The sequence below is a fragment of the Eubalaena glacialis genome, chromosome 19 (genome assembly GCF_028564815.1).
Source record: "Eubalaena glacialis isolate mEubGla1 chromosome 19, mEubGla1.1.hap2.+ XY, whole genome shotgun sequence".
Classification (NCBI taxonomy): Eukaryota; Metazoa; Chordata; class Mammalia; order Artiodactyla; family Balaenidae; genus Eubalaena; species Eubalaena glacialis.
The window spans coordinates 55,020,286-55,036,032 of record NC_083734.1 but is presented as its reverse complement, the minus strand read 5'-3'; the positions used below and the strand labels follow the sequence as shown (position 1 = coordinate 55,036,032).

General features: G+C 55.8%; 1 protein-coding gene across 6 annotated transcripts in view; it reads left to right on the top strand.

Moving 5' to 3' along the window:
• Nucleotides 1-15,747, top strand: part of SEPTIN9 (septin 9) — a 165,336-nt gene that overhangs the window by 114,033 nt on the left and 35,556 nt on the right. The window contains exon 1 of one of the 6 annotated variants that reach the window (XM_061176283.1): nt 10,461-10,528. The exons of 4 other annotated variants lie outside the window; for them this stretch is intronic. The gene's annotated coding sequence lies outside the window, so the exon portion shown is untranslated. Of the gene's footprint in view, nt 1-10,460; nt 10,529-11,160; nt 11,209-15,747 lie in introns of those variants that run through there. One more of the 6 variants, XM_061176281.1, reaches the window with a different exon arrangement.

The following is a 15,747-nucleotide window of genomic DNA, read 5'->3' as shown; positions in this document are numbered from 1 at the left end:
TGGAGGCCGTGGCCTGAGATAAGAGATGGGAAAGTGCCAGGTGTCCTGCCTGGGGTGGAGGCTTCCTCTGCAGGTGCCGCCCGATTGCAAGCCCTGCCTTTCCCCATCAGCACCCGTGGCCAGCAGCTTACAAGAGTTAGGCTCTTGTCTCTGGCCATGAAATAGTCATTTTCTGAGCTGCGTAGGGCCCAGGTAAGCAAATCTCTGCCCCCTGACCGCTGTGATCATCCTATCCTGGGGTCTGGAAAAACAGCCCAGATGACAACGTAGTGATAGTTTTCCAGCCTCATCACTTGCCCCTCCCGCAGCTCACACCTCCCCTGGCTTCCTGAACGGCTTCCCTGAGGCTCCCCTGAGGCTTTGCTGCCAGACCTTTGCCTGCAGGTCCCTCAGCCTGGAAGGTCTGCTTTCCCACAGGGGTGGGGCCTCTTTTCGGATTCTCTAAGAACAGCCTTAGCGCAGTGTTCTCAGGCACCGCTGGCCCTTGCTAATTGTTGCCAGATTCCTTCGCTTTGTGTCTTCTCCCTGAGGCCAGGATCTGAGTGGGCAGGGCCTCTGTCTGTGAGGCTCAGCCCCATCCCCATACCTGACAAGATGCCTGCACGCACTACACGTGTGCATGGGATGAAGGAATGAACAGTTATGTTGCGAAATCATCCAATTCCCATTTCTGACTGGTACATCATGATAAAATATGTGTGGCATTTCACATTTTGTATATACTTTTGTGGGTGTGTGAAAGATCGAAGTGATTTTATTGCGCGATTCATGAATCAGGCAGCATCCCCTTTAGAAACTAGACGGGAGCTCCCTTGAATGTACTTAAAAAAATATTTTTTTATTTTGAAATAATCTTAGACTCACCAGAAACTGCAAAAGTAATAGGAGAGAGTTCCTGTGTACCCTTTTCAGCTTCTCCCCTAATGACATATCACAGTACATATCAAAACCAGGAAACTGACGGTGGTACAAGAATGTTAACTCAGCTACACACTTTACTCAGTTTTCACCGGTTTTACAGGCGCCCCCCCCCCCCTTTTTGGGGTGTATGGTTCTTTGAAATTCTATCACGTACATAGGTTCATGCAATCACCGCCACAATCAGGAGACAGAAATGTTCCATCACCAGTGAAGGTTTTGCCTGGTTTTGAACTTTATCTAAATGTTACCATACAGTATACTTTTATTTTTGGCTTCTTTCACTGAATCTTATGTTTGCAGGATTTGTTCCTTTTTTTTTTTTTTTAATGTACTTTTAAAAGAGAAATTTCCCAGAAGATCTTTTGGATCCACCATTAAGGTTTTGAAAGCACAGTTACATGAAACTCATCGGTAATCCAAATTCTTCATGTCCATCAGTAGTCTCTGCTGATTCTTCTCTGCGCTTCTGCCGGGGAGCTGGCAGACACTGCATTCCTGCAGGCTGTCTTCCCTGCTCCCACGCCCATGGAGGTACCAAGAAGAGGCAGGGAGGCATCTTTGTGGAGCGTCTGCTTGGGTGCCAGGCTCAGCGCCAGTCTGTACCATCTGTACCGGGCTTAGATGGCTCAGTGCCATCTCTTTCCTTTTCATCTTCCTTGAATTCTGGTGAGGGAAGAACCCCTTCCCCTTTTCGACAGATGTGAAAATCACCCCCAAGAGATAAAGAAATTTACCTAAAGTCACTCAGCTGATAGGTGGTGGAGTCAGATTTGAACACCCATCCTTCTGACCTCAAAGCCTGGGTTTCCTGGATAAAATGGGAACTTGGGTGGCTTGGACTGCAGGCCCTGGAGCGCTCGTAAATGGGACTGCTGACCCCTGGGCAGGGAGGGTCTGGCACAAGGGGATGCCCAGGTTTGTGGAGCCAGCTGGGAAGGGTCAGTGTCTCCTGTCTGAGTAAACAGCCGGAGGTCATGTGCCCGCTGTTTCACAGCCTTGAATTTCCTGAGCTGCCAGTTCTGGGAGGAGAGAAAGGAGAGGAAAGATCTGGGCTGGGCTGGTTTGGGCCCAATTCCCAATTAAACAAGCTGCTTAGTTTCCCATGAGTGGCGGTTTTACCTGCCCCAGGGTCTTTGCTGAAGGGAAGAGGGGTTTCAGGCACCCCAGTTAAAAGTGGGTCTGGGGCTCACAAAGCCTCATATCAGATGCCCTAAGCAGCCGCAAAAGCCCTCAGCCCTCACGCCTGACACCCAGGCCTCCGCCCCGAGGGAAAAACAAGGCTTCTTGGGCTGGGGCATTTTCTGCCAGGTCATGAAAACAGGCCTGGAGTCGCCAGCTCCCCTTGGTTAGAAGCTTCATGTGGTTTTCAAAGCACTTTGCCATGGTTAGTGCAAACCACCCTCCCCAAAACCCCACAAGGGAGGGCAGGAAGTTTGAGCCACCTCCTTACGAGCAGCCAAATAGCAGGTGGGTTCATTGCCCTCGGTCTCAGTTGGGTAAATGGAGGCTCAGGGAGGTGACGCCTCGTCTCCGGGGCCACCTGGCCAGTTAGCCATGGGTAAGCTCAGGACTTTGATTCCCCAGTGCCTGCGAAGATTGCTTGCTTTTAAAAAACACAGGCACTGTCTCAGTGAACACCTGGGTGCCTCTGTCTAGCCTGAGAAGCAAACATTTAACAGTCCTGTTTCCTTCCTCTCACCAGACACGAGCTGCATCCGTATTTATCTATTTATCGTTCCCATGTTTACTTTAGAACTTTTACTACACGCCTCAGTAATGTATGCTATTGTTTTACACGTTGCAAAACGACATAACCAGGAGCATGTTCTGTAAGTAGCCTTCGGAAGCTTACTCTATTTGTGAGTTGAGGTCATCTGCACCAGTGCCTGTAGTTCTGGCCTGTGCATTTTCTCTGCCAGATGGTAGTCAGTGGGCAGATGCACTATAGCTTTCTATGCTCCCCTTGATGGACATTTGGGTTGTTTTCATATTTTTTTGCCTTTATAAACCATGCTGCTCCGACCATTCTTGTGTCCCCTGGTAATTTAGGAATTTGGACTTAAAAATTTTATTCCAAGACCTGTGGCTGCCCCAGGTAAGCTACCCTCCCCCTCTTTGGGACTCATGTTCTCCACTCCCACCCCTCCCTAACCTGTGTCCAGAGAGGCTGGATTGGTCCGATGTCTGGCCTAGAGCAAGAGCAGAGAGCTGATGGGCTTTTAAGTCTAAACCAGGGTTTCCCAAACTGTGTTCTCTTCGGGCTCATTAATACGCATTAGACAGGCAAAGGGGGTTCCACAGTCCAGTAAGTTTGGGAAATAGTTAAAGACTTTGAACTTTTAAAAAACTCACATTGTAGAATTTAATTCAAAAATATATTGAAATGTATTTGTAAATATCCAAAAGAAGGACTGTAGAGGGTAGCAATTGCCAAATCTATTTGCGGAAACCTTTTGGGATGGGAGCATCCTGCAGAGCAGGTTGTCCTGCTTTAACAGACTTTGAGAAACAGGGGTCTAAAGTACTGGCTGTGGGTGGGGAAGGTGCCAGTCTGCAGTGAAGAGGGTTTTTTTGGGTAAATGTTGGGGAAGGAAAACTTCTCCTCTACCCTCTTAGGTTCAGTCTTTGGGGGTCTGCAAATTAAACTGACAAGAGCCACGTTAGCAAGAGAAACGACAGACTTAAGCATGTACATAAGGGAGTTCACAGAAAACTGTGACTCAAAGGGGCGTTAGAATTTGGGGCTTATATACATACCTTCTTAGTAGGGGAAGGGGAGGGGGAGAAGAGCACTTACTGGAAAACAAAGGACTCTGGAAAGATAAATGGGCCCTTAGGAGGAGAGATGGGATATAGGCTAGTTTTGTGAGAGTATCTGGTAGGTGTGGTATGCAGACTTCTCTGCTGTGATAGAGTCAATCTTCCCTGGGTTGCTCAGGGGAGGGGACTGAAGACAATTGCATTCTTTTGGAAGGCTCTGCTTTTAGGCAGATAAGATTTAAGGAACTCGAATGCCTTCTCTCCCAAATCTTACGCCTCAGTAGTGTATCCTGGACCCCTTTCTGGGTGTCCTTCTGTTGTTCTCTTCCAAGTGCCAGCCAGGCAGCGGGCAGTGTGGAGACCCTTAATAAAAAGGCCAAGCCTTGCGCACTGAATTGGGGGGGCGCCTCTGGCCCGGGCCCCCCCACTGTGGAAACTGTTGACCCTCCCACTCCCACCCCACTCACACCCTGTGTGTCTCTTGGGCACACCCAGCTCTAAAATGTTGTCAGGATCTCACCAAGTCTCAGGGGTGTGTATGTGTCTGTCAGTCCTAACAGTAGTTCTCAACCTAGGCTACCCATTGGAGTCCCCTGAGAAATCTTTTTAAAATTACCAACCCCTAGATGAGTTAAATCAGAATCACTGGGGTGGGGCCCGGGCATCTGTATTTCCTAGAAGCTCCCCTTGGAATGCTAGTGTGCCACCAGGCTTGAGAACCTCTTTTCAGAGGCCAAGCAAATATCCTGCCCTTTCTGCTTGCTTATCCCCTACCCCCCGGTAGAACCTCAGTCCCCCCTTCTAAATACTGAACCACGTATTGTTTGACTCAAAAATTTACCATCTTAGCCGCTAAGGCTTTTGTTTCGGTCCTTATTTCTGTGAAGGGTAAGGAGGTCCAGAGTGTCACATGTAATGCCAGCCTGGAGCGCCCCCGCCTGGCGGTCCTCCCTCCTGACACCCTGGAGAAAGCCCTTAGGATCGGACACCCCTGGTGCGATAGACGTCCTCGGTTTCTGTTTGAAATCAATGCAGGATCTGATTGTTTTGTTGCTGGGTATTCAGGATTCTGGAAGGAGGATGGGGTGGTGGGGTTGGAAATGTGCCGGGGGCTACTGCTCAGCTACAAAGTATCCATCACACCAGAGTAACAGAGTTGGCTGCCAACAAGAGTTAAGATATCATCAAATAATTTCTGACACATTGTTGATTTAATGATAGCTTTTCAAGAGGAAAAAGAAATGTGTATTAAAGGTGCCTGCGAGGGGAAGATGCAGCCTGACAGTGGGGGTGGGAGAAGCGCTTCTTAGAAAGGAGGAAATGGGGCCTTCCTGCCGCTGAGTTCCACAAACATTTATGGGGCCACTACCTAGGAACCCGGGAGGAGGTAAGTCAGCCAGGCAAGTGCGCCGGGTCAAGATGTGAGGCGGGAAACACGAACGGGGGCGGGGGTGGTCACATCTGTTGGAGAAACATCCGGAGGGCTTCCTGGAAGTGGTGACTTCTAACAGGGGATTTTAGATGGGGCTTGGGAGACTACAGGGCCTGGATGAAGAGCATAGGGTCCTTAGAACACAGCATGTTTGGAGATGTGGCTGGCGGGAAGGTGGTCAGGGCCAGAGGCTGCAGTCTGGGGGTCGTGGCTGAAGCTGGTGATGGAAGTAAGGCCGGCCTCTCCTCTCCTCTCCTCGCATCTCAGAGGAGACCCCCATGTGCTGTCTAAACCCCTGCCTTGGGGGATGAGAGAGGAAGGTCGCCCAGAGAAGTGCCCTTCTAGGAGGAGGGGTGCTTAATGCATGCCACGTGCTGCCTCTGAGGTCAGATGGGACAGAGGAACTGGAGGCTGGCCATGAAGATTGTTTCAAGAGGTCGGTTTTAATGGTGAAATGGGCAGAAGCCAGATAGCAAAGGTTAAGAAGTGAGTGGGTGGTGGGAAGGTGGAAGCCGCAGTGTAGACCAACTGTTAAGAGCCTGGATTGTTCAGAGAGGAAGAAAGCAAGCCTACAGTGGAGGAGGGAGCTGGGCCAAAGGAAGGGGGCTGGCCTTCTTTTTGAGATGAGGGGCAGCCTGAACGTTCTCCTAGTTCAAGTTGAGAAGGAACTGGAAAAAAGAAAGATGTCAACCCAATGTGACAACTAGCCCCTGCAAGCATCGCTCTGCTGCAGAGAGAAGCTGTGCGGTAGGGCCCCTCTCTCCCCCGTGCATGCCGGGGCCTTTGCGCTGGGGCTTTGGGGGTTACCCCCAGGGATGGTGGGGGCTTGTGTGTGTGTGCCAGCACCTCTCTGAGGTCTGCCTGCCTCTAGGCACGGGGCTCCCCACCGCCCCCAACCCTGGGGGCATGTGGCTGCGCATGCTTCCCGCCCACTTCAGCCCCCAGACCCACACTTGCAACCCACCCAGCCCTTCCCCTGTCCCCCTGTGGGGGGAGCCCAGCGAGCTGCCCACAGAGGAGAGGGAGAGATATTTTTCTTGGCAGTTGAGAGGAAGCAACTGCTGCACCCCATGGGGGTCTGCCCGGGGTGGGTTGGAAGAGAGTTGGCAGGTGGGCTGAGCTTTGTGCTCACCACCGGGCTTTGGGCTTGGCAGGAGGAACGTTCGGGACCTGGGAACTGGGGTGGGGGGGGGCGGTATGTGTGTGCATGTGTGTGTGCGTGAGTGTGAGTGTGCGTGAGACAGGGAGGGAGGGAGGGAGGATGCAGTGTAACCACTTCCTCCCCTTCCGCTGCTGCTGCATGCTAGAGCAACCGTCTCGGGCATCACGTGAGTGCCCCTGTCCTGCAGGGCGGGTGACTCCCACAGAGGCTGCTATGCTCTTCACCCAGTTGGCCCAGCTGGAGGTGGGAGCCCCGACTGTCCCTCTGTGGCTTCCAGAGTAGGACCCTGCTGCAGGACAGCTGATTACTGCTGCTGCCCCTGGCGACCCTTCTGTTGGGGGTTCCCCAGGGGGGATGGTGGGCTCTGCTCATGGGCAGGTGGAAACGGCCCACAGCATCCTTGTTCAGGACAACATGGGACCCCCCTCTCCACTGCACGTCAGCTGGTGCCCAGTGAGGGGAGCTTCCTTAGTTTTGTGGGGGTGAGTCCAACTCCCTTCCCAAAAACCTGACTTACATCCCATCGGGTCTGGGAAGGGTCCCGCTCATGGATGCACGGCCTGGAGCAAGTTCCCTCCAGCTCTGAGTGTTTGTTTCTTCATCCTAACTTATACGGGTCGAGTTCCAGACTGCAGGGCTGTATGAGTTTCCTGTGGCTGCTATAATAAATTACCACACGCTCAGTGGCTTAAAACAATAGAATTTATTCTCTGGCAGTTCTGGAGATCAGAAGTCTGAAATCAGGGTCACTGGGCTAAGTCAAGGTGTCAACAGGGCTGGTTCCATCTGGAGACTCCAGGGGAGAGTCTGTCCTCACTTCCTCCAGCTGCTGGTGGCTGCTGGCACTCCTTGGCTTGTGGCCACATCACTCCACTGTCTGCCTCCATCATCACACGGTCATCTTCTCTGTATTCTTCAATTTTCCCTCTGCGTCCCTCTCATAAGGACCCTTGGGATTATGTTTGGGGCCCACCCAGATAATCGGGGTAATCTCTGCATCTCACAATCCTTCATCACCTCTGCAGCGTCCGTCCTGCCATGTAAGGTAACATTCACAGGTTCCAGGAAGAGGAGGCATGATTCAGCCTCCCCCAGGGCTCCTGATTTGTCTCAGGGCCCTTCTGGTTTTAAGGTCTAAAACAGGAGAAGAAACTGGCTCTAGTGAAAAAAGGACACGTTAAATTCTTTTCTCTTTAATCTACCATGAACATATTCACATTGTTGTGCAACCATCACCACTACCGAGTTCCAGAACATTTTCATCACCTCAAAAGGAAACCCCATATCCATGAAGCAGTCACTCCCCAGCCACGCCTGCCCCCACCTTAGCAACCACTGCTTTCTGTCTCTATAGATTGTTTTTTAATCACTGTAATGCCGTGTGACTTTGAAGTAAATAAAAAGAAGCATGTTGAGGTACTTAGGGGAGGCCGGTGCCTAGATGCCTGTGCACAGGACGAGCAGGAGTTGCAGTAGCTTGGGTGTCTGTAAGGGTTCCTGGCTCCACGCTCCCGGGGAAGTTCTAACAGCCCAGCTCACTCTTGAGCCGCTGCTTTTGAGTCAGGCGTGCATCCTGACCTGAGCACCTGTGAGCCAGGTAAGTGCGGGAACCCTGGAGAGGAGTGGGTTGGCAGTCACAGCAACCGACATCTTGGGAACCGTCTGACCGATGCTTAGCACACATGTGGCAAAGTGATTTCTTAGGAGAAGCTCTGTTCTTTCTTTCTTTTTTTTTTTTTAAATTAATTTATTTAATTAATTTATTTTTGTCTGCACTGCGTGTTTGTTGCTGTGTGCGTGGGCTTTCTCTAGTTGCGGTGAGGGGGGGCTACTCTTCGCTGTGGTGCGCGGGCTTCTCATTGCAGTGGCTTCTCTTGTTGCGGAGCATGGGCTCTAGGCGCAGGCTCAGGAGTTGTGGCTCACGGGCTTAGTTGCTCCGCGGCATGTGGGATCTTCCCGGACCAGGGCTCGAACCCATGTCCCCTGCATTGGCAGGCGGATTCTTAACCACTGTGCCACCAAGGAAGCCCGCTCTGTTCTTTCTGATGGTCGAATCTGAGAGTAATGTCCCCATACGTTCCCAGAAAGGGGACACTGTGATGTAGAGATCAGTGGCCTCAACAGTATCTCACGGTAGATGCTGCTGTGCGTCCTGTACCACCCCCCACGTGGCTGCATACACGGTGCTAAAAATGATCCAGACAAACCGCTCTCCAAGGATCTGGTGTCATCTCAGGATGAAATTGAGGGTATTGAGAGCTGTACTGTCCAGGACAGTAGCCACTGGCCATGTGTGGCTACTGACCACTTGAAATGTGACCAGTCCAAATCGAGAGGTGCTGTAAGTATAAAATGCATGCTAGATTTTGGTACGGAAAGAAAAAAGATGGTAAATATCTCAAACGTTTTTATGTTGATTCCATGTTGGGTTGATAATATTTTAGCTCTTTAGGTTAAGTAAAATGCTTTAAAATTAACGTCACCGGTTTCTTCTTACGTTTTTTTACTGTGGCTACTAGAAACTTTAAAATTATGTATGTGGCTGGCCCGTCTGTGGACGGCCTTCCATTTCGGCCGGAGGATTGGATGGGCAGCTGCGCAGGCGTCAGGCTGCTCTCTCTAGATGCCCAGTGTGTGCTGAGCAGCAATGGATTCTGAGCGGTTCCGGGGGGCAGATGTTTAGCATTGGAAAAGCCCCTGGACTGGGGGCTTGTCAGGCGCAGGGATTCTCTCTCCTGTACTCTGGGGGCCGCCGTCAGTGACAAGTGAGGGAAAGGTACAAGAGGAGCTTGTCACGTGTACAAAGCACCCAGGCCGCCTCCTGGGCCAGAGATCTGGGGGTTGGGGGAGACGGTGGGCAGGGCGAGGGGTGGGCTTGGAGAGCAGCTGGTTGGCGCCCAGGAAGGGGTGGTGGGCCCTGGGAGTCGACTCTGGGGCCAGAAAGCTGGGGACAGAGTGAGGCCAGAGGTGAGAAGGAGGCTCCAAGGGGAGCGCTGCGGGGCAAGGAGGCTGCCAGGGCAGGCGTGGAGCGGAGGCTCTGTGTTAATTAACCCTGGCACCTGGCCTGGCCTCCTTTGTGCTGGTTCCTGGAGCTGCTTTTTAGGGCCCAGTGATGAGGGCCCAGCCAAGTGGGCAGGGGTGTCAGGAGGGGCTGGGCCTTCCCCACTCTCTGCCTAGGATATATTTTTTGAGTGGCTGCCCTTCCTGTTTCTGGACACACATCTCACTTTAATTCTTGCAGCTGGAGTTGATTACACCCATTTTACAGATAGGGAAGGTCCAGGCCGGCAGATGTTGAGTAGTGGGCCAGAACTAGTTCGAGTGAAGGGGCCTCCATCTCGTTTTGACTCTGAGGCCCATGTCTCGGATCCACCACGGCCTCCCGCCCACTGAGGTGGCCACTGAGATGCGAAAGAGGGCTCCGGACATGCATTCCCTCCCGTGGACACTCCCCCGGCTCTGGCCAAGTGCCTGGAGACCCATGGCAGCAGCTCTCCATGGCCACTCCACATGGGGGTGTGGAAGGGTGTGGGACACAGCCCCCTGAAGCCTTTGTGGCAAACCCCAAGACCTCGGAGGCCGTTGGGGAGCAAGTTGGCTGTCGGGGTGGGAGTGGCCACTGCTGGGGAGAGCTGGCTGCTGAGGGACATGGTGGTGGACGTGGTCAGCCTGCCCATGTGGCTGGTGGGGCGGGTGCCCCGGGGCCTTGCCCACCCACCATGCGGGGGCATCTGGGAACGGGAAACCCTGGGTGTGGCCTGGCTCACGAGGGCCGGGCTGGAGGTCTTTATTCCGGAGGCAGGAGGATGGGCTGGCTGGTGTCACTGGCCTAAGACAGCCTTCCCAGGTGTCACTCAGGCTCTTGTGCCCTTGAACTAACCACTCCCTGCCCCAGGAAGACCCCCACACCAGCCCCCAGCAGCTCTCTCCTCCTGTGGGAGGCGGCCTGAGCGTAGTCAGCCCCGCCTGTGCCTGGGAGTGACTCACTCCCTCGGGGTCAGAGGTCGTGACACAGGATGGATCTGGCCGATCCCAGCGTCCAGGCCCAGGCCCAACAGGGTTGCTCCCAAGCTCCCTCCTCTGGGGACCACCTAGCCCATCCCCTGAGGGGGTCTCGGCACTTCCCAGGGGCTTGCAGGGAGGGGAGAGAGGAGGAGACTCCGTGACTCATTCCCAGGCCCTTAGGGGCTGGAGAAGCAGGAGCCGGATCGGAATCGGAGTTCGGAGGCTCCAGGAAGAAGAAAGAGCTCTGGGTGAGCTGGCCACCACCTCTGCCTCCCCAGCTCCTGCCCGTTCCTCTCTTCTCCCTCCCGGGGTCATTGCCACCACCGCACACACAGCAGGGCTGACTGTGCTCCCACCCGCAGCTGCCAGGAAGCCTGGACCTCCTGGGGAGGGCGGCCTGTCATCCGAGCTGCTAGGGGTCAGGACCAGGTGGGGGGGTGCACCTGGCAAAGAGGGAGCGAGGGCGGGGCAGCGGGGAGAGAGGGTGCCTGTGGGCAGCGTCAGATTCTTGGCATCGCCCTGAACGGACGGGCTGGGAAAGGAGGGCAGCCTGGCTGGCTGTCCAGGTGAGCCTCTTTCCTTCTCTCTCTTTCCCCGACTTCTTCCCCGGGGACTATGTCACTCCTTTTGGGGGTGACTCAGGCTGGCTTGGGAACTGCGCTCCTTGGCATTTCCTAGGCACCCGGGGTGGGGGTGATTGCTGGGGGCGCCCCTTCTCTCCGCCTGCCCCCCCTCCCTCCGCAGCCCCTCGCCCTGCCCCCTCCGCAGGGAGGCCGTCGCGGTCCCTCCCTACCTCGGCCCGCGCTCTGGGAGGCTCCTTGTTCCTCGGCCACAAAGCCTCTTTGATCCTCTGCTCGGCTCCGAGCCATGTGACCCGGTGGGCGGGCCGCGCTCTCAGGCGGCCAGCGCAGCCCGACTCAGCTGCTGGGTGAGTCCTCGCTCCCTTTGTTCCCTCCAGCCTCGCACCGCTTGCAGGGGCCCCTCAGGTGGTCCGGCTGCCCGGCAGCCCCCTCGAGGGCCGGGAGGGAGCGGCGCCTCCCCGGGGCCCCCCGGGTCCAGCCCCCCGGCCGGCGGGACAGCCCCCGGGCCCCAGGAGCGGGACGGTGGGATCTCGGTCTTCACTCGGGGCCCAGATTTTCGGCCGCGGAGCAGAAGAGAAGGGCTTTGTGTGCCACAGCCGTGTCTCTGTAAATATTTGGCCAGCTACCCGAGTGGTTAAGTCCTTCTCGGCCAGGAGTTTCTTGGAGCCCATTTCCCTTTCGCAAGGGGCTTCCCTGACTTCCAGGAGGGCTGGGAAGATCTGCGGATTGGCCACCGCTGCCTCTTAAAATCGCCCCGTCCAGATGGTCAGCCGTTAGGGGTAGGCGGCTCCGAGGACCTGCTGGAGATTAGTTTCAACAGACGCTAGAAATGCCGGGATCAGAGATCTTGCGGCCGGCATTGCGATCTGGGGAGTTTCTGCTGCAGCTTGTCTGGATTCCTGGGAGGTGTTTGGGATGTGCGCGATGTTCCTGGGAGCGGGCCGGGGGGCGGTGGAGGGGTGGCGGTGCGGGGGGCTGGAATGCGAGTGCTTTGCTGGAGGATGGAGCGAGGGCGTCCACCACGTCGTCACGCCGTGCTGAGGAGCAGGGGTGAGGAAGCGGCTTCTCGGGGACGTGCCTTCCAAGGGGCTTTCCGACCCGGCCAAGAAGTTGGGAGAACCCCCAGACTCAAATCCCACAGCCAGCCCGGCACGTCACCCTAGGCGCCAAAGCTGGAGGGCCGAGGTGCTTCACAGGCAGTGCCACCTGCTCTGAAACTTCATCCCAAATGTCCCCTGGGTGCTGACTCAGCTTCCAGGCTGCTGCCCTTCATCCTTGTCTCCCTCCTTTTCTTCTGCCGTGAAATCTGCTGGCATTTTTGTCCGAGGTTTGGGGAAGCATCTCTGATCACCAAAGAGACGTTTGAAATTCCTTTCCTGGAGAAAAATGTGCTGCCCGGCAGCGGTCCATACAGCATGTTTCTGGTCCATACAGCGGGTTTCTGGCCCGTGGGGACTGCACCCTCGTTGGGATTCAGTTTGGATCCCGCATGGAAAAACCTGTTGGCAAGGAGGGAGAAAAAGGCCCTGTGTCCTCATAATTGTGTGTGCTTTCCCCCCCCTTCATTCATTGTTGTTTTGCCTTGAAACTCAGGACCTCCATGGGTGTTTACACAAATGTCATTTCTCTTTGGCAACCCGGGGGCTCCTTTTCAGGAAATAGAAAGAAGAACGAGTTTGTTTAACCATCGGGGGGTGGGGAACCAGCATCCACATGAGGCCTCTTTGGAAAGGGCGGGTTCCCACCTCTCTCCCCTTGGGTCTCTTCTGGGTGAAGACATGGCTGGGGAAGGAGGCCGCTTCTGTGGCTGATGTCTCTTTACGCCCGTCTCGGGGGGACCTGCGTGGTCGCTGACCCTCGCCCACCCCTCCTGGGCGTCCCTGCCGCCCCCATCATTTCCGGGTTGTGGCACCTGCAGTACTATTGGGTCTACTGGTTTGTGTCTGCGTTTCCGCCACACTCTGCTCCTCGTGGCCGGCGCTGTGTTTGGGATGCTGTCCAGTTCAGCTGGCGCGTGGGAGGATCAGGGCCCCGGGCATTCTGAGATGGAGGAGACAGAGCCCTGTTCTGATGGGAAGGGGGGAGCCAAAAGGCAGAACACAGCTAGCGCTGCCCCTGGGCCCCACCAACCCCAAGCCTTGTGGGGCCTGTGGGGTTACCCCCTGAGTGCCGGGCCCACTGTCCCAGGCCTCCAGGACGGGGTTCACAAGGGCTTTCACCCCCGAAGCTCTGAACCCGTTAGGGTAACCAGGGTCCCTAGGCCGCCTTGCCTCCCCACCTCCTCCCTGATCCCCCGGGCCACCGTGCCCACGCCACTTCCTGTTGTGTCACCACCAGCCTGAGCTGCTCTGGTCAGATAGGGCAGCTTTGCAGGAAAGAGGTTTCCTAGGGGCTGAGATGCATTCGGCAGAAGGAGAGACCCCCACCAGCCTGGAGCAGTGCCAGCTTCCTACGGTGTCAAAGGTCTCTAGGCTGTTTTAGGAAGCCTGTCACCCCCTGCACGGTTCACTCTTGGGCTGGCTTTCCCATACCACCAACGGCTCTGGGCTCCCTCACTTTCCCATTGGCCAGGTAGGTGTGTAGGAAGGAGAACTTTATTTTAGCTTGTGAGGGTGAGGACAGACGCTTGCTGGCCGCCCCATGTCCCTGGCCAGGGTCCTCTCAGTGGCCTTCTACACCTGCTGTTCCTGCCCATCCCTCTCTTCAGCCCTCCTCTCCCCAACCTTGGTCTAGACCACTGATACCACTGGGCTTCAGAAAGATGCGGGGTTGGATGTGGCCTGGTGCTGAGGTCCCGGTGGCCCAGCTCCCCACAGGAGGGGCGTCTCGGGGAAGATGACTCCAGCAGAAGTCATAGCCCTTGGCTGGGACTCTCTTCCCAGACTTCTGTCTTCCAGCACTGGGCTTTGATTTGTTCACTGAGTGCCAGCCTGGCTCCTGGGACAGGTAGGGACCTGTTCTCAGAAGCTCAGTGGAGCCTTCTGACGCCTTCCCAGGAGCGCTCCTGAGGTGGCAGCCGGGCACAGCCAGCTCCGAGGGCGAGCTTGCTGGGTGAGCAGGCTGGGGGCCCAGCGACGGTGCAGGTCTAATCACAGCCGGGAGGGCGCCTTGCCCCACCTGGCGAGCCCTCCAACCTGCCCACCTCCCAGCGGGCTCACCAGGAGCCCTGTTTGGGGCTGGCAGAGGTGGCGGGTGGAACATCTCGCCCTGGGCGTGGGTGGATGGGCGGGGTTCAAACCTGCCACTCTCTTCTCTTTTTATCTGTGTCCTGTGGAGAAGGGCTGAATCCCGAGAGGCCCACGGAGCTTTGATTCCAACTCTGCAGGGGCCTGGGTGGCCACTTGTCCTCATCTGGACTCACCGGTCCACCTTCAGAGCAGAGTTAATAATCAGCTCGTGGGAGCAGCTTCACCCCACCCACCCTTCTGGGGTGCGGGGCTGGGCCTCGGTTTGGAGGGAGGGGCGGCTCAGCGCAAAGGTCCTGAAAGATGAAGATGAACCCTTTTGCTCACTCCTCTCTTCCTGGCCGTTCCAGCTTAAATGCGATTTTTTAACCCTTTAATCTGGGTTTGGTAGCCAGATCATAGCAGAAGCACCAAGTTTCTTGTCGCTCTCCTGAAGCTGGGGGTGGAGTGAAAGGTCAGCTCCTGAGCACCCAGGCCACCCTCGGAAGCTCCGGGTTGGGGTTCAGTCACCGACGCTGACCCCCACAGGGAAGGAGGTCCACCAGCCGCTGGGGTGCCCCTCCCTCTGTTCCTTTGCGCCTGGTGTGCAGCACCCCCTTCTGGGGCCATGTCCCCCCAGAGGGAATGCCAGCCCCTGTCCTGCTCTGTGAGTGCCAGGCACCGAGTGCCCAGTGAGGCGGTCACTCCCATGGCATTGGAAGAGCGTCCGTGCTGGTGTCCCTGGTGGAATGTGCCCGTACCTCCCCCAGCCTCCCAGATCCTTATCGCTTATCTTATCTCCCAGGCCTGTCACCAGGCCTGTCACCGGGCTCTGACAGCAGATAAGGTTTTCCTTTCCTGGGAGCAGGAAAGTGAGTTTCCCTCCTGCGTGGAGGACATCCCACACCAGGTGGGGACGTCCGCGTCCTGTCTGTGTGTCTTACCCTGGACTGTGCACTTGGGTTGTGTTTTCTTGGTCTTTGTGGCAGCCTGGACGCCCCAGGTGCTTGCTCAGTTGCTGTCGGAATGGATGCACGCACCAGTGGTTGCAGCGTTTCATCTTTTGTCCAAATACTCTTGTGGTTTCTGTGAGACAAGCTCGAGAGAGCCTTATAAGAACAGACATTTGTTTTGCTCTCATCATACAAGCTCTCCTTGGAGGCTTTTTTATTTTTTTAAAGAAAAAGTACCAAAGAGCAGCATTTCTTCCATGATTTGAATACATTCTCCTGGGGCAGGGGACTGGACCAGATGACCCCAGGCTTGCCCCCATGCTCTGGTGCTGGGGGAGCCGTAGGGGAGTGAGGACAGGATCCCAGTTTTTTGTTCCTCGTCTGCCAGGGACAGAGGAAGAGCTGCCCGTTGCTGGGGGTCAGTTGTGGGCCCCGGAGACAAACGGCCGCTGGACAGAGGCCCCGTTGAGTCAGAGGGAGAATCGTTGTTGACTGTAGCTTGGGGGTCGGTGGGGGCCAAGGGTGGGCAGGGGGTGCAGAGGGCGGAGGCGGTGTTGCAGCCCCCATGGGGGAGCAGGTGGGTGAGGCACCACCTCTTGGCCTCGCTCACCTGCCCCCGGCCCTGCGGTGATGCAGGGCACAGAGCAGAGGCACTGCGTCCACTTTGCAAACCGCATGCTCTGCTGATGTCACTCTGGTCACCCCGGTGGCTTTGCAGTCAGCCTGCAAGGTCCCGAACCCCACAACCAGCGCTGTCCTCCGACCACGG